Genomic DNA, 22,377 nt, shown 5'->3' with positions numbered 1-22,377 from the left:
AGAACCTCATGATCACACAGGCTGGTGTGCTTCTTCCAAGTGGGGTTTGTTGCTTCTCAGCTAGATAGCTGCTTGTTTATCTTTATGCCTTTAAGACCCCAAAGCTATGTCTTTTGATAGCCAAGCACCATCAGCTTTCTTCATCGCGTTTACTTATGCATCCATTTTGTCTTCAGCAATCGTGTTGGGAAGGTGAGCATCGCATAGAATGCTGGGCTATTTGAACAAAGTTATTGTGTTGAGGGAGGACTTGAGTAGAGGCCCAATGTCCATATGCTACCTTAATATTTAAAATATAAATATATGTACATAGATCAATTGCTGTATCATATATAAATATATTTACATTTGTACATGCCTATATTTAAGCCTCTATAGATATCCTTTGCTTCCTACATCTTTTCTCTATTTTCTTTTACTTTCTTCTTACCTCACTATCATGTTTGGCTTTAATTCGGGTTTTAGTAATTCCTCTCAGCTACATTGCCCTTGATTAAGCCCCTCCAGGCATCCTACTCCCTCCTTGCCATCTATTTTAGATCACTTGTTGTTCCCTTGTCCCTGGGTGTGTTAACACCCACTTCCTTTCCTCCCCCTCCCCCTCTGCCATGTCCCCACCAGAACTGTTGGTCCTGTTCTTTTTTCCTCCAGATTGTTTCTCCTGTCTATCTTATCTAGATAAATGTGCAGAGATAATAATAAGCACAAAAACAAGACATAGCAAAACAAAGCAACAAAAGAAAAGCCTATAAATCGTTCCAGGTCTATTTGTTGACCTTTAGGAGTGTTTTCCAGTTGAGACTGATGGGTGCCACGCCCTGACCCCAAAGTCTATTTTTGGTATTCTCCCTGGATTTCATTGCTTTGCTTGCGTTGCTGCTCTGTTGCATGCCTTTAGTGTTTCGCTCCAGTATGATGGGGTTATATTGGGCACAATTCTCACATTTGTGTTGTGTTGTCCCCTGTAGCGCTATGGGTCAGTGAGGGACATCGAGTCTGTGTCTCATGGTGGGGCTCTCCCTATGGTCCCCTTTCTGCATTGGCTGCTCAGAGCAGAAATAGCGTCTTCTGGGCTTGGTGGGCCAGGATGTGTTCCACATTCTCTCCTTCCTTCTTTGTCTGCTCCTGTGTGCTCTGATCAGGTGCATGCCTCTCTCTGAGCTGTAGCTTCAGGCCTGTCCTCTGAAGTGCATTTTTTGGGATGGGGGGAGGGGCAGGCATGTTGATTTTTGTGACCATAAATGATAATGGCTTTAAGTCTATATAAATTAGTGAGAGGTTCACACAATTGAACTATAGCATTCTCCAGTTGAGAAACTAGCCTCACAACTAGAGACTGTTAACCAGGAGCTGTACCTCCCTCCCTTGTCCTCCAGTTTAGCAGTCCTCTGTCCTTGGAAAACTGCTGCCAGCTCAGCTTTTTTGTTCCTCTTCAGAACTGATTATATTCCGGTCGGTCCTGAGAGTGCTTATTCTTGTCTTAAACCCAGGAGCATCCAAGCTGCAGGTGTTGCCCGTATGACAACTCCAGCAGCAGAGATAGTTTATGTGGCTATCCCCCCTTTTTGTTGCCATGGGGCCGTTATGCTGCCATCCCCCAATGCTGTAAATTATTTCTTTTTCACTCATTCTTTCATCTTGCCTGCCCATTTCATTAAAGAGTATCTCATTGAACTTGTCTTTAAAAAAATCTTTGTATTGTAAACTGAATAAAGGTTTCCAAAGCAAATCAGTTTTTCATTTCGTTTTGTGACATGTCTTTGATTGCCATCCGCACACTGTAACATCCTGTCTCCCACCTCCTCCCTCTGCTGCCCTTTCCACTTCCTTTCTTAACTCTTGAGCACTTTGTCCTTGGGTAAATGCTGCAGTCTTGGTCTCAAATAGTTGACTGTTCCAAGGTGTGTGTACATACTTTCCTAGTGCTATTATTCCTTTGAAAGATTTGTCTTTTGTTTGAATGAAAATTGACCTCAGGGATGAGTTTAATTCCAGACCTGAAGGGTGACTGATAGATAACACAGTGACTGAGGGCCATAATCTCGAGAGTTCTACCAGTCTTTATTCAACTAAGCCAAGTCTTCAAAACAAAACACCATATATACACACACATATATTTTAATAATTTTGACTTTGTTCCACTTTTCCCCCTACTCTATGCAGGACATTCTAATATGGTCTCATTCTGAGTAATTGATAGTGGTAGCTAGGTATCATCTAGTTCTTCTGGTCTCAGAGTTGTAGAGGATGATAGTCACATGTTCCATTAGTCGAAATAGCCACAGAAACAATTAGATATATTTTAAAGACTTTGTGCTGTCAGATTCCCAAGGTCATCGTTAATCTGATGTGTTTAGCCACTGTAGCAGTGTGTTTATAGACCTCTTTCTCCTTTCAGGTAACATGCATTTAACAGTGACCTTTTGGAGACAGCGCCTTAACCCAAAGAAGTGACTTAAGAGGTGGGACTTTCAGGTATGGGGGCATTCCTGTGATAGAGATTTGGGAACATTGTGGGGCAGAGTGCAAGCCTTGGTCTCATAACTGCTTTAGGGAGGTGTGGGGAGATTGCTGTGTGATGCTGTTTGCATGTGTTGGATGAAGAAAAGGCAGTTTCCATTTGGATCTGAAACCTACAGCCTCGTCTGGAAGGATTAGTCTGTGAGCCACACTGTGCTCCTCCTAATTTAGATCTGACTTTTCTCTTTTTCTTGTTCCCTTAGAGATACACATATTTTTCCTACTTGTGCTATTTTATAGATATTTATCTTTAGTATGCTTGTCCAGACATAACGTGTACATGGTTAAAAAGTAGGGGAGTTACAAAGAAGGCAGTGTACACCATTGGAGTAAAAATAGAAGTCTTAAAGAAAAGACCCAGGTACTTAGATTTGATTTGATTTTGCCACTGTGAAGTTTCATGACTTATGGCAAGTCATTTAGGCTTGCTGGATGTCAGCTTATATGTCTATAAAATAGATGTGTTGATTCCTTATGACTGACAGTGATGTCAGAATCAAATATAACATGTAAGTCTTTGGAAAAGAAAATGAATTCACAGCTTCAGGTATTATCTAGATACAGAAAGTGGGAGAAGTTGGTAATAATCACGAAAAAGAAAACATAAGGACAGGACAGATTTAATTTAAAAGGTCAGGAGAGAGAAAAGGAAGATTACTGAATGAGAGCCAATAAAAAAAAGAGTAGAACATAAAGTCCTGCAGTCAGAGACTAGGTAGTGGGTGAATTAGAGGGGTGAGATATTAGTTGTGTCATTACCACTAATTTTCACACAAATACCCCACCCCTACTTGGGTTCTTGTTTCCATTGTATTCATCTGTCTGTGTAATCCTTTATGTATTTGTTAATTAATTGCCATATAGCTGCTTAGAGATCAAGACTTTGATTTGCTCATTATTGTGCCCCAGGCCAAGCTATAATCAAATGTGAGTTTTAACTCGTCTTTTTCATGATTATGGAGAGAACATGTGTATGAGCTTTAAGAGGAAAGAAAGCGAGAGGGAAAGTAGGCAAATATCGTGTTAAGAAGAAAGGCTCAGAAGAGAATGAAAATGGAAAATATGCAGAGTGCAATAATGCAAAAAGAAGATGGTGTTATCTGCTGTAGAGGAACAAAGCAGCTTTCATTTCTTCAGTGGTGATATAATGCCTTAGAAACAGTTCTGAGAAAGAATTCTCCAGACCAAATATCTTTAAAATATTTTTTCAAACTTAGCTCACAAAACAATTCCTTGTGGAATGATATTTCCGCCAAAATTCAAGAGACTTTGTTTCCAGCCTTGGTATTGTTTGATACTTAAACTTTGAGATCATGGACAATTCATTTAAATCTTTATGGACCTCAGTTTCTAGCTCACTTGTTGGACTATGTGTGCTCGTTCACAAATTTTGTAATCTTTATCTTTATTGGGTTGGGTTGTGAGGGGTACACAAATATAAAAACCCTTGTCATTTTGTGTTTTTCTGTTATGAAACAAATTTGTTGGCAAGTCACCACAAAAAGCAAGATTGGTAAATGCCATAATAAAGATTGTATTATGATTTAAAACACTTGTTTCGGATTTTTAAACATAATAAAACATGCTAACTATGTCATCTGTGCTAGACATTAGAAGAATTTGTAACAAAAAAGCACTCCCTGACCTCAAGAAGCTTGCAATTTTTATCCTCTGTCTTCAGATTGCTTACCCTAATAGATACACTCTTCTACACCGGAATAGAGAAGAATTTTCATAATGTGTCATCATTTATGAATTTTACAGAGTTTCTCTCCTGAAATATATCTAGTAACATGCTTGCTTTCTGAGAAAATAAGTAACCTTTTATTGGGTTCTGCAATCATTTTCTCTCTCAATCACTTTTTTAAGGGCAAGAAAAACTTTAAAAATGCCCTGTGTTTCAGTGAACTTTGGCTTGTTTCTTAGTTATTTGTGTAAAGGAAGAATGGACTTTGGTTCGGTTTAGTTGATCACAAAGAAAAGGATGCCACTCTTAAAGGAGTCATACTGTAAATAATCTGATTAGATGATCTGATTATGACTTTGGCTCTAATATGGGTAGCAGGATAACCTTGGCCAGTGTGCTTGTTTTTTTGTAAAGGCCTGGCTGTACTAAAAGTTTGAAAGAATAAGAAGTCAGCCTTTTGACTTTAAGATAGCCTGGAGTCCTTCCAGCTTGACCGGGTGTGAAAACCATGTTATAGTGGAACTTTGTATAGAGGGGGCCATAAAGATTATAGCCTAGAAAACACTCTAGGGTAACTTTACGTTGTCACATGGAGTTGCTGTGAGTAGGAATAAACTAGATGGAACATAGTAAATAGAGGAAGGACCAGAGTAATTCAACTGCTTATCATACTTCAGGTTTTAGATTTTGGGTTATCTTTTTATCTCTGATCATGTATCATTATACTTTAGTTTACACATGGAATGTTTGTCTTCACCAGTTTAAAGTTTTGACAACTGTTTGCTCCTATAAAAGATAGAGATATTTGCTATAGAAACCTGACACAATTCACGATTCAGAATGTTTATAGAGAAAGTGATAAATGTCGTAGAAAGGTGAAATGTGTTTACTGTGTATAACCTGAGTGAGTGATTTCTAGGATTTTGCTTATGAAAATCTTAACATACGTAGTGTTAGGATTTCAGTTTGACTGCTAACCTACAGTTTGGCAGTTGAAACTACCTCAAGCAGCTCTGTATGAGAAAGGCTTGATCTGCTCTTTTTAGCAAGTAAGCTCAGTAGCATGTCGATATTCTCAATATTGTCTATCTGTAATAGGGCAACATTTTCCTTATTTATGAATTGAGTTTTAACTGATGCTCTTAAAAAGCACACAAAGTTGCCATTGTCACCATGACATTAGTGCTACAATAGGGTCAAATTGAACTAAATCTCATCTGATGGAGAAGGGATTTGTTTTTGCTTTATTTTTGAAGCATGGGCTAGCCTAGTTTTGGGAGTTCATTTATTTTGAACATTAAAAGGGACTTTCAGATAGCTCATTCAATTATATATCTGCTTTGGAATTGGGAAGAAAGGAACATAGAGGTGGTATTAGCTGCATTTGCCTCCGTGAAAAGTTAATAAAGAGGAATCCCAGATTATATTTTCCTGTTTTTAATTTCTTTTTGAGGTTTTAATTTTTTAAATGATATATAATTAAAACAGGCAGGACTTAGCTCCTATTGCTTTCCATTATCCAAATGTTACTTACAATTGTCTACTGCCCTCAGCTCTTTGTCTTGCCACTGGGATTTATGCTTTCTTACTTTTTAATTCATTTTACTGAAGCTTTGGGAGGGAATGGAGATTGCTTGAGTATGGTCAGTTGGTTGTGTTAACTGTTCTTGTAATTTTAAATTTATAGGGGTTTATCTAGTTCCCTATAGTATTTTAAAATGATATAAACAGATGTTTTTGGCTCTGAGGAACATAGAAAACATTCAGGTATTTGTTTTAATTTATTTTGTAGTCTGTTGCTCAGTATCTTTTGTACTTCTGAGTCTACTATTCTTTTTTTCCCCTATTGACAAAAGAAGACTGAGCCCTGGTGGCATAATGGTTAGGAGTAGGGCTGTTAGTTGCAAGATAGCAGTTTGGAACCACCAGCCACTCTCAGAGGGTAAGACAGGCTTTCTACTCTGTAAAAAGTTAGTCTCAGAAACCCTTGGGCAGTTCTACGCTGTCCTATTAGTGTGTCTGTGAATTGGAATGGATTTGATGGCAGTGAGGGTTTATTTTGTGTGTGTTTGTTTTGGTATTGACAAGAGAGGAGACCTGGAGGGTCATTAGCCTCTACGCAGAAGAAAAATGAAGTTGTCTGCTCCTGTAAAGATTTACAAAGCTTTGGAAATTCTTCGTATATAGGCTTGCTATGAATTGAAACTAACCCATGGAAGTGGGGTTTTTATTGACAGAAGGACCTTTGGTGGAGCTGTGGATTAAGTGTTGGACTCCCAACAACACATTTGGAAGTTCAAAAGCCACATCTTGAGAGAAAGATGAGATTCTGCTCCTTAAAGATTTATAAGATTGGAGAGGCAAAACAAGTCTGCCTCCCGAGAGAAACAGTGAGGATGGAAAGCTGGTTCCCATTTCCTGGAGGGCTGCGCTGTAGAAGTCAACTGAAGGTGGACTGTGGGTGGAGTGGTGGCTGGAGGGTGCTGGGACCAGCCCCTACTGGTTTACTAGAGCTGCTTGCTACATTTTCAGGAATTATACAAGTTGACCGTTAAATATCACTAGTATAAAAGTATATATAGACATAACATGAAATGAGGTTAAAATTAAACATAGTAAGTACTCATCATTTATCACTTCCAAGATTGTCTGTATTACATTTTATTAAATCTACTCTATCTGCCCGGTGGACATGTTTCATGCCCGTCTTCTATTGTGTCCCTCGTCTCAATGATGCACTTGGTGGGGTTACCACAGTAGCCTGACATCTGTCAGAATGGGAGTATTTACATCACAGACATGGGCTTCGTCTTTATCGCTGATGTACCAGGGGACTAGTTAACTCACTGCTACTAGAGAGTGCCCCAGAAGAAGGTGGTTGATTGGGTGATGGAGTTTCTGTAACATCCTTAAAAAAAAAAAAAAAAAAAGATTTATAAGATTGAAAACCCTATATAGTATCTGTATGAGTTAAAAATGGGCTTGGTAGGGAGGGGATGAACTGATATTAAGGGATCAAGTAGAAAGCAAATGTTGAGTATAATGATGGCAACAGATGTACGAATGTGCTTGACACAATGTATGTATGTATGTATGGATTGTGATAAGAATTGTACGAGCCCCCAATAAAATGATTTTTTTTAAATGGGCTTGATTGAAATGGATTTGATTTTGATTTTGGATCGTAAACAAAACAATTGGAACTAATCTATTCAATGTATATCTCCTCAGTAAGTGTTTGTTAAAATTTTTTTTAAATATTAGATGAAAGTTGGATGAGGACAGGACCTTTATTATATTTTAATATAGTTTTTTTACTTTCAATTTTTCCCATTTAGCAGTCTATCTAATTTCATAACTTTATAAAGGGTTAAGCTTTTAGGCAAATAACCCCTGTGTCATTTAAATGTCATTGTAGTTGTTAGGCAGCTCTGAGCCTCTGTTTCCTCTGACCTTAGGTATAACAGAAGGAAACACAACCCTGGCAGTGTCATCCCCACAATTGATACCGTGTTTAACATCATTGTTGCAGCCACTCTGCCAACCCATTTTGTGAGGATTTTTCTGTTTTCCAATGACCCTTTACCACAGGGGTCCTCAAACTATGGCTCGCAGGCCACATGCGGCTCGCCGAGGACATTTATCTGGCCGACTGAGTGTTTTTGCCCCGTTGTTTTTTACTTCTATAAAATAAGATATGTGCAGTGTGCATAGGAATTTGTTCATAGTTTTTTTTTAACTATAGTCCGGCCCTCCCGTGGGTCTGAGGGACAGTGAACTGGCCCCCTGTTTAAAAATTTTGAGGACCCCTGCTCTACCAAGTATGTTAACCTTCTCCAGGGACTGGTCCCTCCTGATAGCATGTTCAAAGTACAAGTTATAGGTTGAATTATGCCCCTCCAAATAGGTGTTCTAAATCTTAGCTGCTATTGTTATAATCCCATTTGGGAGGGAGTGTGTCTTTTTTGTGTAATGAGACTAGATTGGTGTAGGGTGTCTCTTCTGTCAATTTCTTGAAATATAAAAAATATTAAACACTACTGTGAAGGAAGCACAGATTAGGGAGAGAACTGCCAAGGCACATGAAGATTATCCGGTAGCAGAAGTTCAGAGAATTTTCCTCCAGAACCAATAGAGAGAAGAACCCTTTTCCTAGAATATAGGTTCCCAAGTTTGTCCTACTGCCCCCTTTTCAGGGAAAAAAATTACTCAGCACCCCCTGGCAATTTAAAAACTTTATTATTTATTTTCTTTAAAAAATCACTTTATTGGAGCCTCGTAGCAACTCTTATCACAATACATACATGCACCCATTGTGTCAAGCACATTTATACATTTGTTGCCATCATCCTTCTCAAAACATTTTTTTATTTGACCCTTTAGTATTAGCTCCTTGTTTTTTTCCCTTCTCCGCCCTCCTCTCTCCTCGCCCCTCCTCCCTCATGAACCCTTGATAATTTATAAATTATTATTATTTTGTCATGTCTTACACTGTCCAACGTCTCCCTTCACCTACTTTTCTGTTGTCTGTCCCAGGGAGGGGATTATATGTAGATCCTTGTGATTGGTTCCCCTTTCTATCCCACCTTCCCCTTACCCACCTGGTATTGCTACTCTCATTATTGGTCATGAGTGCCTGGTCTTGGCAAAAGGGACTCCATTTTAAATCCGGTGCCTTCAGCTTGGCTCTTAGAATTCACCTCTCATCGACCTCCCTCTCACTGACCTTCCCCCTCTCCTGCTCAACCCCAAACACCTGGAACCGGCTCCTTCCGAAGCCAGAATGTTTTCTGAAGATAAGCGCACCCCTCTACCCATCCTGGACGTATAGATAAAATTAACGAACCTCTTCCCTGCTGAAGCCCCCGTGTGCACAGATCCTCCCAAGCTTTGATCCTTCCCAGCTGTGCCTGCCAGCAGGGGTATAAAAACACAGCCTAAATTCCCCAAGCGTGGTTTCAATAAGCTCAATACCCTGAGTTGCTGAATCCGCCTGCAAGCCTCTCAAATAAAGCCTGCTTCTAAACTTTGCCGATTGGATCTTTGGTTCTGTTTTGTGCCCCAGAATTCCTTACATTGAGGGGCTTATCTGTCCTGGATTCCCTGTGTTTCCAGTTCTTAATCTGTACCAGTATTACAGACCATAATCTAGGATAAAGTGTTATTTATTTATTAGGTTATTTATTTTTGCAGTCCCACCTGGATTGTTCAGGTACCCACAGGGGACTATTGCTCACTTTGGGAAAAACTGCCTAGGGCAGCACACTGAATTTGGGTCTCTACTCCTGTAAACAGTTACAGTGTCAGAAATTCATAGGGACAGTTCTGTCCTACCATACCATGCCCCTATGAGTTGGTATTGACTTGATGGTAGTGAGAGCCTTCTAAACTGTGAGAAAATAGATTTCTGTTTGTTAAAGCCACTACTTTTGGTATGTGTTATAGAAGCACTAGATAACTAAAATAGCATGTGAGATAGTCTTGCCATCATCACTTTGAAGGAACATACTGACTCTACTTCTTCCAAGACAGATTTATTGTTCTATGGGCAGACTGGAGCATATTTTTAATTTTTCACCAACACCAGAGTTCAAATGTACCAATTCTTCTCAGGTATTATTAATTTTCCAGTTTTCACATGCATGTTAGGCAATTGAAAATACCATGACTAGGGTCAAGTACACCTTAATATTCAAAGTGGCTGGGAGTATACAAATAGGGTGAAGGGGATGTTAAAGACAGGATCAGTAGTTTTACCATTCCATTGGGTTTGAAGTGAACTACCTCAGAAGTTAGAAAAGGGAACCACAAATGGAGCACCTCTGGAATCTTTGTAGAGGCCCCTGTGACAGCAGAGACTGAGGCAGAGTGGCAGGCTTTCTGGTATACAGAGGGAGTAAAAGCATCAGGCAGGAAGCTGGCTAGCAGAGTGGGATTCCCTTTGAACATTTATCAGCACGAAGGGAACTCTGTAAAGAGCCCTAGAGACATAGTGGGTTATGCATTGGGCGGCTAACTGCAAGTTAGCCATTCGAAATCACCAGTTACTCTTCCATAGAAAGATGAGGCTTTCTACTGTGGTAAAGATTTCTATGTCCTATAGGTTGCTGTGAGTCAGAATTGACTCAATGGCAGTGAGCTTGAAAGGAGCTTTGTAGCACTTGTTAGAGCAGAGGCCAATGGGCCTAGTAGCTGAGAGTCAGGTGGCCGATGGCAGAAGAGGAGTTGTGCTGTGGGCAGGGCTGAGTAGAAGTGCTTTGGAAAAGAGAACTGTATTAACATTTCTGATTGTGACTTACAGCCTCTTAATTTTCCTAATCCCTATAATCATGAATATTGTGTTTGAGTTTGTGTGACTATTGCAATGCATTATCAAACCCAGCAGAGAAGTAGAACACATGGGAGGGATGATTGGTGTCAGAATAGAATAAAGCAGGTTGGAGGGTGGCGGCATGCCTGACCTCTACCTCAGGAATAGATAGCCTTGGGCAGGTGTGGAGTTGGAGTCTCTTACTTGCAATGGAAGTCTGATGTGGCCTCCATGCTATTTCTTCAAGTGCAGAAACCTTTTCTTGACTTTTTATAATAATAGCCTTGTACAATATTTGTTCTTCTGTGATTGACTACTTTCACTCAGCACAGTGTCCTCCAGACAAGTCTGTTCATGTTGTGAGTGTAGCTTTAGCATTATTCTTTTACATTTGTTGTATAGCATTCCATTGTGTATGTACCAAGGCTTGTTTATCCATTCTTCCATTGGTGGGCACGTAGGTTATTTCCATCTTTTTGCCATTGTTAATAATGCTGTAGTGAACATTTTAACTGCACTTAATTTGGGTTGCAGCTTTGGTTTCCCTAGGACGGATAGCAAGTAGAGGATTGCTGGGTCATATGGTGTTTTCATTTCCAACTTTGTGAGGAAGCCTTGTATGGCTTTCCATAATAGTTACACCATTTTACAGTTCTGTCATTGTCTGAGGGTCATAATGGCGCCACACCCTCACCGGCATTTGTTGTTTTCTGGTATTTTGAACTTTGCTACTAATTGATATGCTTTCTCCTTGTTTTGATTTTATCTCTCTAATACAGCAGTTCTCAACCTGTGGGTCATGACCCCCTTGGGCGTCAAATAACCCTTTCATAGGGGTTGCCCGATTTATACAGTAGCAAAATTACAGTTATGAAGTAGCAATGAAAGTAATTTTATGGTTGGGATCACCACAACATGAGGAACTGTATTAAAGGGTCACGGCAATAGGAAGGTTGAGAACCACAGCTTTAATACCTAATAATCATCAGCATTTATTTATTTTTTTATCATCAGCGTTTCTTTATGCATGTTGGCTGCCTGAACGTCTTCTTAGATGAAATGTCTGTTTGTGTCCTCTGTCCATTTTTAAATTGACTTATTTGGCTTTATTTTCTTCAGTTGTTTGGCTTTTTGTTGCTGAGGTGTTGAAATTTTCTATTAATTTTGCCCAATGTGTCATAGCTAGCTAAAAAATGTTTTCTAATCTCTAGATTCTCCTAGTCTTTTGGTAAAATCTTGATGCTCACAGTGTCTAATTTTTAGGAGGTCCCAGCCATCTGTTTTGTCTTATGTTTGTGAGTTTTTAGTTATATTTGATAGTATGTATATATATATATATGTATGTATATATGTAAAGTCATTTTATTGGGGGCTCTTATAACAATCCATACATCCATTGTGTCAAGCACATTTGTATATGTGCTGCCATCATGATAGTATATTTATGCTATGTACTAGTGTGTCTCTATTTAATTGAGAGTTTTTAGTGTTTAGAAGCAATCTGAGAGACATTTGTTGGAATGAAGGGGAATGGTTCTTAAGTCATAGGTATTAGAGATGGACTGAAGTAAGAATTTCTTAGTAGCCAGGAATTTCAGCTTTCTATAATTAGGTTGTATATTCTCATAAGCATTATTTACAAAAGAGAACAATATTTATATTCCCAAAAGAGTAGTTATATTTATTATTAGGAGAGTTTAAAGCATTTTAAATCCTTTAAACTCTTCCAATAAATACTCAGTAAAAGCCAAACAGGAAAGAATATGTGATAGTAGTTAATATTAAATATTTGTCAAAAACAGATTGGTAGAATTGGGAAGAAATTGTCTCTAGGAATAGTAGATACAAAGTTTAGTCTAACAAATAAGTGCTAAAACTTATATCTTAGTGCCAATTTCCTTAAGCTCTGTTTTTACACTGTCAAATCTCAAAAGTTACAGCTTCCTGTTTTTCTTTTTGAATAAGATAATCTTTTAACATATATACACTTGAATTCACTTTGGTAGCACACACTGATATATTGGGGTGTGTTCAATCATTTGAGATGATTATATAGTGTCCAGAGCTTTGATACCAACAGCTAAGATCTAAGCAGGCCTGTTTAGAGTACTTTTCTCAGTTGATAGGAAAGTAGCTTTGCTTCATCTTGAGTGGGTATGAGAATGTCTCTTCCTTGCAGAGAAATTGTTAATGGAAATTGTTATTACCCTCTCCAATTCAAAGAATGCTCTTTCCTCTGCTGATACCCCTAGCAAGGTCAGCTCTTTTGCTATCATTAGTTATCATTGGTAAAATTTAAGAATGGGATCTTAACAATTGTTTCTTTGACTGGTTTACAGAACTGTAAGGAATTATGGTGACACAGTAGGCAAAAGTGTTGTATTGGTAACTCCTGGGTAGGCAATTGGAAAAAGATGAAGCTGTCTGTTCCCTTGAAGATTTAGTCTCAGAAACCCTCAAGAGCAGCTCTACCCTGTTCTGTTAGGGTCACTTTGAGTTAGAAGTGACTTGATAGAAATAACTATGACCCTAATGAACCAGGTCTCAGCCCTGTTGGGGAGCCTTGGTTGTTCAGAAAAGAACCATGATCAAGTTCAAGACTGTACTTCCAACTAGATAGTGGCTGTCGTTTATTCTTTACAATAATGACTGGTAAATATAGAGAAACATTTTTAAAGCAATCCTTTGATACATAGCTCTTTTACTTGAATATTGTTCTGGAACATGGGTAAGGGGCTCTATCCAAGTAGACTTCTCAGTATTTTCAATTTGCATATCCGATGCATGCTTTTTTCATTAAGTTTATGAGAGTTTGACTTCATTAAGTTTCAGTTCTAATATCACCGTGTACTGTAACTCTTTGAACTCTTTAATTTCGGCTTCAGCAAGTCTCCTCCCTTATTTGTCTGTTTTTTGAAATATTTTGTTGGTGGCTTCTTTTAAAATATAAAACAAGCCAATTTAAAATTATTTAAAAGTTTTCTAAGTCAAAATGGATGTGGCTTATAAAAATAACTGATTATGTTAAAAAAACCTGAGTGTTAGATATGTTAATTCTGAAAATAAACCCAGCATACTTCATAACATCCTGTTTATTAATTTATTTATAAATAGTATAGATATTTTTAAATAGGTTAGAAATGTAATTTTCATGGTTGCTAATGGGACACAATGTTACTGAAATAATCTTGTAAGAGTGTCTTTTACCACTGCCTTTCAGGAAGATTTTAGGTTTTTACTTCTTGCAATGTTTTAGCACCTTTTTTCTACATTAGACATTCTGTCACATTTTCCTAGTGTGATAGTAAACATTACCTAAAATAAATGTTATGAAAATGTTAAGAAATTACCCTATTTTAAGTTTCTTTATAACTGATAGTCTAATCAGTAATATATTATTTTTATTATTGTAATCTTTTCTTTAATTTTAATAAATTATTTTACTGGAGCTCTTACAATCAATTGTATCAAGCACATTTGTACATATTTTGCCATCTTCATTTCAAAAGCATTTTCTTTCTTCTTGAGGCCTTGTTATCAGCTCCCCTTTTTCCCCCAGTCTCCCATCCTCCCACCTTTGTGAAATTATTTTTATTTTCGTATTTTACACCATCCACTGTCTCCCTTCACCCATGTTTCTGTTGTTTACCCCCCTTGGGGAGGGTGGGGTTGTATGTCGATCACTGCTCTCAGTTTTCCCTTCTCCCCACACCTTCCCCCTCGCCTCATGGTATTGCTACTCATTATTGTTCCTGAGGGGTTTATCTGGCCTGGATTTTGTGTGTCCAGAACTCATAATTTGTACCAGTGTACATGCTCTGGTCTAGCTAGACTTGTAAGATAGAACTGGGGTCATGATAGTGGGGGGAGGAAGCATTAAAGAACTAAAGGAATGTTGTGTGTTTTGTTGGTGCTATACTGCACCCTTCCTTGTGACCCTTCTGTGAGGGGATGCCCAATTGTCTGTCTACAGATGGGCTTTGGGTCTCCATTCCTACCCGTCTCATTCAAATCAAAATGGTTGTTTTGGACATTGTGATACCTGATATCTGACCCCAAACACCTCTTAATCACATTGGTTGGTGTGCTTCTTCCATGTGGGCTTTGTTGTTGCCCTCCTAGATGGCCACTTGTTTAATTTCAAGCCATTAAGACCCCAGATACTATATCCTGTAGTAGATGGGTAACATCTGCTTTCTTCACTGCATTAGCTTATGCACCCATTTTGTCTTCAGTGATTGTGTTGCTCCTCCAAATGAGGTCATCAAGCTGCAGACCTGATTGACAGACTAAACTCCACTCCTTCATTTCAATAGTCTCAAATTGACTCCAGATTACGAAACTACCACATAATCCCAAAGATCAAGGCAGAAATTGTATTGCCTTTTATGACCTTGCTTTAGAAGTTGCAGTCACTTCCATCACATTCTTTCACACATATACTCCCCAAACCAAAGTCATTGTTATTGAATATTTTCCAACTCATAGCGACCTGACCCTGTGACCCATAGGACAAAGTAGAACTGCTCTTGTTAGGTTTTTGATGCTAGGAATCTTTATAAGAGTTTTATCTTTCTGTGGGAAAGATTTCTCCCAGTGGCTCCCCCAAATATATGTTAGATTTAGGACACTGCTTGCAGCTAATGGTAAATGATTGTCAAGTTACTTTCCTTAAGGCAGTCTGTTGCCAGGCCCACTCCCTGCAGTTAAGGACAATTGGCTACTTCTCCCTAAAGGCTTGAGGCCATCTGGTCCCTGTGGGTGGGATTTACACCCTACTGATATTGCCCCCTTTTCATTGCTGTATAACCTATAGTGCAATCCCTTCCTGGGACTTGTGTCTTTACCTGTAATTAGGAGGCTTGCACCCCCCCCCCCCAAGGATATATAAGCCTGGGTTAGCAATAAAGATCCCCTTTGGTCTCTCCTCAGCTCTGCCTTCCTCACTCCTCTGTTCCCTTTCCCCTTGTCCCCCTTCCCTGCCCCCTCTCTCCTGTCCTCCTTTCTCCCATCTCCACATGGACCACCAAGTGGGGTTGAAGTGAGTGTGCTACTATGAAATGTGTCTGACTCCATTATTTCAATCTCTTTTATCTCTTGTGCTATGACTTTATTATATATATATATCAACTGTACAATTGCGCCTGTTGAACCCATGATTAGTTGTGGGGGGCTGGCCTTTCCCCCCACATCTTTCTCAGGCAGAGTGGCTGGTATTTTTGAACTACTGACCTTGCAGTTAGAAGCCCAACCCCTAAATCACAATACAGTGCAACAAGGCTCCATCACACACATAGTTCAGCCCTAATTTGTTATAGCAGGGGAACTATGCAGTGTGTGAATCACAGAAAGATTATACGGGACCATTGGGCTATATACCCTAAGTTCTAAACTTCTTACAAGCAGAATTCAAATCTTATATGTTTCTTTTCTGTCTTAAATTTATCTGAATTCCAAGGTTGCCCTGTTATGTGTATGTTTTATGGTCAAAATGTGAATGAAAAAAAAAAAACACAAAACCACTGCCATCAAGTTGATTCATACTAACCCTGTAGTTAACCCTCATGTAGTTAGTTTCATACTTTTTTTTTAAAGTAACTTTTTCATATAAAACATTTCTACTTAATTTTGTTCATAATAATGGTCAATTATCAGTTGTATGTGGACTATCTTCCCTGGGTGGTGCAAATGTTTAACATTCTTGGCAACTAATGGAAGGTTGGAAGTTTATGACAACTCAGAGGAACCTTGGGAGTCTTGGTGATTACTTCTGGAAAACTGGCAGTTAATAACCCTGTGGAAAACAGTTCAAGTGTGATACGTGGGGTCACCATCAGTTGGAGTTAACTCATAGCACCTCGTTAATATGCAAAGTCTTTTGGATTTTCTAGGAAGATATGCACACTGCCTGTGACTTACAAGTGTTATTGCTTTTTAATATTTAATGGCAGAACTGGAGCTTGGTGCCCACTTCATTGACTTGCCAGTTCTTATAACTTAAGCATATCTCCTGTTCTCTTTGTATTATCCTTTTTTTTCATCCTCAAGTGTTTTTTCTCTGTGGCATCTGATCTGAACCTTTCCTCAAAGTTAAAATTAATTATTCCAGCCTGAGTGTCTATACTGAATGTCGCTGATACATAATAGACAATACTGTGTCGGTTTTCTATAATTCTAGTTACTTATATTATGACTCATATATTTAATTTTTTTCTCATTTATAATTTAATTCCTAGAAGAGCAGAAGCCCTCTTTGTCAAGCTAAGGTGTTTGCTATTATAATAGTAATAGAAGTGAAACTTTATGTAGTGTGTATTCATTGATTGCTGTTAGTTATATTAGAGACTAAAAAGAAAAAACATTGTGATCTCAATCCTAAATTGAGACTCCTCTGTATATGTTATTAGTGCTCCCCCGAAATACTGGACAGTGGTGGATGGTTTGGAATGTAATATATGTATGTATACAAGGGGGCTTAAAAATTCTTGAAAATGGAATTAAAAGAGCCAAAGTCCTCATATTTTTAAGCCTTTCACATCTTTGAGAAAAAAAACAACAACCCAACTAAACAAACAAACCAAACTCAATGTAGTTGAATCAATTCCAGCTCATAACAACCCTATAGGACAAGTTAGAACGGTCTCTGTGGATTTCCTAGACTAACTCTTAAACAGAAGTAGAAAGCCTCATCTTTCGCCCCATGAGCAGCTAGCTGGTGGTTTTAAACCGCTCTCCTTGAGGTTAACAGCCCAAATAAATTCATGTTCTGTTAGAGAAAAACTCACCTTGAGTATCATTTTGAAAGTATTATAATTTCCTCCTGTTTCTTTAATATCAATTGGACAAATATTTGAGGGCTTACTCTCAAATATTTAGTACCTTCAGGCACTGAGTTAAGCCAAAAAGCACTGCCATTGGGTGGATTCCGAGCCCGTACAGGGTTTCTGAGGTTTTATATAACTTTATAGGAGCAGACAGCCTCATCTTCCACAGGATAGCTGGTGAGTTTGAACTCCTCAACCTTGTGATTAGCTGCCCAGTGCTTACCTGTGCCACCAGGGCTTCTTGGCACTGTGTTAGCTCTAGCTGCATAAAGATGAATGATCTTAGCTTCAAAAAAACAGCTTGAGAGAGGGAACAAATTTCCAAACAGGTAATAATAGACCTCTGTTGAATATTTATTAGGCTTAAAATGGTCTTTAGCGTTTTATAAGTGGTATCTTAATCCTTAAAACAGCACTGTGAGATGCAATGCGATGCAGATTTCTGTGGCTGCTATTTTCATTTAGTTAGCATTACTTTTGATGAACACCTTGAGTGGAGAGCCAGACATTTTCCTCTTTAGCTGACTTGTAGTGACCCTTCTTTTAACTTCAGTAGAGAAGACAAAAAGCAAAAACAAAACCGGTTTGTGTAAAAATGGAACTTAAGATCAGAAAGAAATTCTTTGTGCATGATGCCTTTAAGCGCTATCTGCCCAAAGCTTTGCTAGGCAGTAGTAATACTTCCTACAATACTACTGAATTTTTATTGAATTGTTACATTTAATCATAAAACTTGCCTCTTTAATTTCAAAAGCAAAACAAAACTAAAAGAGCACTATGAGATAAATTATTCCTGTTTTATAGATGAAGAAAGTGTAGTTCAGAGAGATTCAGTTCGTTGTTTAGGGTTGCACTGTGAGTAGCAACACTGGGACTTGGATCTAGGTTTGTCTGACACCAAAGTCTACACACTGAAATACTATCAGCTATAATGGCTCCAGTAATCATGCAACAGGGTTGACTAGAAGGATGAGTTTGTTCTTTTTTGCTTAGAATTTTAGGGAAAACTACCAGAGAACAGCTGGTTACTGAAGGATAGAGAGGACCAATTCGGGAAAGAGAAAAAATTTTCTTACTACCACCTCTTATAACTGGTATTTTGAGTCACACTGAATATATTTTCAACAAAGTGAAAATAGAAACAAGCAGTTGAGCACATATTTGGAATCCAAAATAGAACAAACCAATGAGATTACTAAATATTAATCTAAATCAACTAAAAGTAATTTAAATGCTCAATCTTTTTAAAAAACCTTTCTGATGACATTTCCAAAGGGTTATCTTTTCTGCAGTTAAAATTTTATTTTTGTTGAATATATAACAGTTCACATAGCAACGTAGCAATTTCTACATGTACAGTTGGGTAACATTGGTGATTATTCAAGGTGTGTAATCCTTCTCATCCTCCTTTTCTGAGTTGTTCCTCCTCCATAAACTCAACACTCCTAAGTTTTCTATATTATCTTTTGAGTTGCTGTTGTTAATTTGGAATGGGTTACACATTAGCCTGCTAACCCGCAAGGTCAACAGATCAAACTACTGGCCACTATGAGAGAGAAAGATGGAGCTTTCTACCCTCAGAAATAGTTAAAATCTCAGAAACCCACAGGGGTGGTTGGTTCTAATCTGTACTACAGGGGTCACTGAGTCAGAATTGACTCAATGGCAGTGAGTTTGAGTTTGGTTGTTTCTTTGATCTCATGTAGATAAATCTTAAAAGAGCGTGATGCTCAGGCAGACATTCTTTTTTTTAAAACGTTTTATTAGGAGTTCATACAACTCTTATCACAGTCCATACTTAAAGCAATTGTGTAAAGCACATCTGTACATTCATTGCCCTCATCATTTTCAAAGCATTTGCTCTCTGCTTAAGCCCTTGGCATCAGGTCCTCTTTTTTTATCCCTCTCCCTCCCTGCTCCCCCCTCCCTTATAAGCCCTTGATAGTTTATAAATTATTATTTTGTCATATCTTGCCCTGTCCGACGTCTCCCTTCACCCCCTTTTCTGTTGTCCGTCCCCCAGGGAGGAGGTCACATGTAGATCCTGGTAATCGGTTCCCTCTTTCTAACCCACTCTCCCTCCACCCTCCCAGTATCGCCACTCACACCCCTGGTCCTGGAGGGATCATCCTCCCTAGAATCCCTGTGCCTCCAGCTCCTATCTCAGGCAGACATTCTTTATTAAACAAAACTATTGTTTGGCTATTAGAAGACTTTAGGGGATATTTTTTGTTCAATGTGTAAAATTTAAAGCTCTTTTCAAGGCAATAGTTTTATATGTTTATGCAGCCTCCCATTGCTACAGAAATTCTGGATTTTGAAATTCTACTCTGTATGTTTGCCCATATGATCAGGATTCTTCATAGAACCTTTGATTAAAATGTTCTTTAATGGTAGACAGCCACCACCTAATTCTTTTGGAGAGGTACAGTTTTGAACAGAAGCAGCAACATAAGCAAACCATGGGGATCTTTTAACAGATGGAATGTTAGGGTACTATGAGTAATTTTGTGTGGTTGGAATATAGAACATGAGAGAACTTCCAAAAGTTTGCAAAAAATCCACTATCTTTGCATTTTAATTTTTCAGACTTTTTGAAGGCCTCTGATACTGGAATGTGACAGGTGAGACTTAAGAAGTAGGCATGCTTTAGAACAAGCTTCTGCAGTCTACACAGCCTATGACCCAAATCCAGCCGTTTACCTGTTTTTTTATAGGTAAAGTTTTATTAGCACACAGTTGCATTCATTAATTTACATATTTATGTCACCTTTTATGTTACATGGGAGGTCATGTGTCCTCCATACCTAAAATATTTACTCTGACCCCTTTTCAGAAAAGAATCTTCTAACCTCTATTTTAGAATACCATATATACTCATGTGTAAGCTGAGTTTTCAGCACATTTTTAATGCCGTTTTTGTGGTAAAATTAGGCGCCTCGGCTGATATTTGGGTCGGCTTATACTGGAGTATATATGGTATTTAATTGATGACATTTGATTCCCAGTTAACTACAGTGAATGTGTATATTAGTCAGTGTTAATGAGGTGATACCAAATCATTCATTCATAATGGACCTATAATATATTTGAAAATTGTATTAATTAGGCTCTCCTAAATCGCACAGTTCTGAAGATAAAGAATGGAAAATTTAACTGTCATCAGGACCCTTAAGTAAAACAACATGTGCATAGCCAGGCGACATAAAATATGCTGTACCTGTTGGGGAGAGTTTCATGCCCCTACTCCCTTTTATTTCCTGTGAGTGTTCTTTTTAAATATTTTGGTATCCTATTCTTGTTTCATGGATGCAGGATCTTTTTATCTGCGAGGATATTCTGTTTTTCTTTCAAAGTTTTCTTTGTCTTCATTGTAGAAGTTTTTCCACATTGGCTGGTAATAACTTATAGTTTAAAGTGAGACTAAAAATCATATTGGGAACTGTGTGTGTGTGTGTGTGTGTGTGTGTGTGTGAGAGAAAGAGAGGGGGGGGTGTAGGGAGGGGGGACTTAACTGAAACCTTCATCATAGGGTTCCTATTTGGTTAGTTATGTCTGGTTAGAGTGGGATGAATGTCATGTGGGAGAAGAGGATACAGAGTTCCAAACTTTCATAACTGTGACCCAAAGCATCCACATAAATTTTCATTTTCTGGGGTTTGTTGGGCAGCTGCTTTTCCATTGATGGTACATGCAGCTGTTGGGTTAAGACCTATATTTAATTGTTTGAAATGGAAGGAATGGGTATATGCTGCAAAATAACCGGTTTTTAAATCGTATTGGCTCGTAGAACTCATCACAATCCATACATACATTTGTTGTGTTAAGCATATTTGTACATTCGTTGTCCTCATCGTACTCAAAACATTGCTCTCCACTTAAACCCCTGGCATCAGCTCCTCATTTCCTCCCTGCTTCCCCCTCCCTCATGAACCCTTGATAATTTATAAATTATTATTATTTTGTCATGTCTTAACACTGTCCAGCTTCACCCACTTTTCTGTTGTCCGTCCCCTAGGGAGGGCATTATATGTAGATCCTTGCAATTGGCTCCCCCTTTTTACTACCCCACCTTCCCTCCACCCTCCTGGTATCACCACTGCTCTCACCACTGGTCCTGAAGGGGTTCATCTGTCCTGGATTCCCTGTGTTTCTAGTTTCTACCTGTACCAGTGTATATCCTCTGGTCTAGCTGGATTTGTAAGGTAGAATTGGGATCATGATAGTGGCAGAGAGGAAGCATTTAAGAACTAGAGGAAAGTTGTATGTTTCATTGTTGCTATACTGCACCCTGACTGGTCTCCTCCCTGCAACCCTTTTGTAAGGGGATGAAAGTGACCTTTTTATAACAAGGTAGTCAAGTGATTCGGGAGGTGTGATTTTGTAAAACTTTTGTCTCTGTAGGCCTTTTTACTGGGAGATAACCTTATAAAAAGTTTGTGGAAAAATGTAATTATAGGATAATGGAATTGAAGCCCCTTGTATGGGTCATACATAACTGTACCCGAAAATCCAGAGTAACAAGTGTGTCCCACCTAATCCAATTAGAGTCCAAAGGGACATGTGTATATCCTACATAATATATATCAAAAGTGACATTTCATAACAATTTTTGAAGTGTGCCTCCATTTAGCCATTTAGTATGCCATCCACTTAATTAAAATACATGATATCAAAATTAAAAAAAAATAAATCATTATATTGGGGCTCATATAACTCTTATCACAATCCATACCTCAATTGAGTAAAGCACCTTTATGGTATCAAAAAATTTAAAGTAGAAAATAATTGGGTCGTGAAAGGGGTAATTCTCCTACTTTTGATATAGTCTTCAGTATTCAGCTATATCTAATACTCCCTGTCCTTGAGATACTATTTTACTCCCTTAGGAGGAAAAAATCCCAAGGCTTTGGTTTAGTCATGAATCTAGGAGTCAAAATGTCATTGATCAATCCTCCTACGTGCCTACCTCTACCCCTTCTAGAGTAGCTGGTGCTTGGCTTTGATGTAGGAGTCAGCTTTCTTGGGTTTACTGT

The 22,377-nt window shown here is 38.4% G+C and overlaps 1 protein-coding gene across 3 annotated transcripts in view; it reads left to right on the top strand.

The window, feature by feature from the left end:
* Nucleotides 1–22,377, top strand: part of ITCH (itchy E3 ubiquitin protein ligase) — a 117,008-nt gene that overhangs the window by 5,418 nt on the left and 89,213 nt on the right. The window contains exon 2 of one of the 3 annotated variants that reach the window (XM_075563753.1): nt 2,399–2,462. The exons of 1 other annotated variant lie outside the window; for it this stretch is intronic. The gene's annotated coding sequence lies outside the window, so the exon portion shown is untranslated. Of the gene's footprint in view, nt 1–2,398; nt 2,476–22,377 lie in introns of all 3 variants that reach the window. One more of the 3 variants, XM_075563752.1, reaches the window with a different exon arrangement.

The sequence above is a fragment of the Tenrec ecaudatus genome, chromosome 12 (genome assembly GCF_050624435.1).
Source record: "Tenrec ecaudatus isolate mTenEca1 chromosome 12, mTenEca1.hap1, whole genome shotgun sequence".
Classification (NCBI taxonomy): Eukaryota; Metazoa; Chordata; class Mammalia; order Afrosoricida; family Tenrecidae; genus Tenrec; species Tenrec ecaudatus.
This window is presented reverse-complemented; position numbering and strand designations above follow the sequence as displayed.